The 932-nt window shown below is 46.0% G+C and overlaps 1 long non-coding RNA gene across 1 annotated transcript in view; it reads left to right on the forward strand.

Moving 5' to 3' along the window:
- LOC109522810 (uncharacterized) overlaps positions 1 to 932 on the forward strand; it is a 23,021-nt gene that overhangs the window by 446 nt on the left and 21,643 nt on the right. The window lies entirely within an intron of this gene.

The raw sequence follows: 932 nt of genomic DNA on the forward strand, positions 1-932 counted from the left end.
CAGCAGTCAGGCTATGTTGATTCTGTTGGTCCTTCTTGCGCAGAAGTCTCCCTACGGTTTTGTGGAGACATCATTTTGGATGACGACACTTGGTTCGATGACAACACTGGAGACGTTTTATTTTCAGTGTTCGCTAGGTCGCTACCACTGCATCGCTGAACTTTCGACGTGCCACAGCGCACCGTCCCTGTCAGACGAACATAGAGAAGCTCCACCCGCTTTATTTATATGGCCACGGAACACTGTAACCTTCCACACAAAATAGTTCCAAACAAGTAACAATCGCGTCAGTGGCATACATCGTATTTGACAGGCTACCTGCTCTTTATTCACCAGAGGCTCATCAACCTAGTCTCTTATTTCTCTCCCGAAACAGTGTCTTCTCCTGCTTGGTGTACCTTAGCCTTCTCCACGACGTACAATCTCTGTACACAGCTTGTAATGGAGGCTCTCGCTGGCAATCCGTAGTGGAGTCGTTAGATACAATGCAAATGATTTCAGCTTGAGTCGAACTGTGGACAATGTTGACAGGCTTGCATGCAGAAGCCATACATTTAGCGATGGCTTCAGCAAATTTGTTCTTCGTCGTGTCATCCATTTTCTTCGCTTTGAAATGATCCACCGCTGTCTGTCTGAGACGAGGGGTCGGAGGACTCATGTCAGCTGTGTGCTTGGCCATTAAGTGGTATTTCAGACTCGACGTGCTATGATGATAGCTCATTTTAGGACTGCAAAACATACAGGTAACTTTGGTCTTGTCAGTGGAACAATCTGGTAACTTTTTAAAAGTAAACTTTCCATTCATAAACTCTTTAAGTATCCGTTTTCGGTGTCTCGCGCGTGTGTGGACCTGTGCAGCGCGCTTGCTGTTTTATTTCTGTTTTATTTATAGAGCAACGTGACATCCGCTGTGACGTGTGCCGCGTTAATCT

This window comes from Hippocampus comes, unplaced genomic scaffold (genome assembly GCF_001891065.2).
Source record: "Hippocampus comes isolate QL1 unplaced genomic scaffold, H_comes_QL1_v1.1 scaffold270, whole genome shotgun sequence".
Classification (NCBI taxonomy): Eukaryota; Metazoa; Chordata; class Actinopteri; order Syngnathiformes; family Syngnathidae; genus Hippocampus; species Hippocampus comes.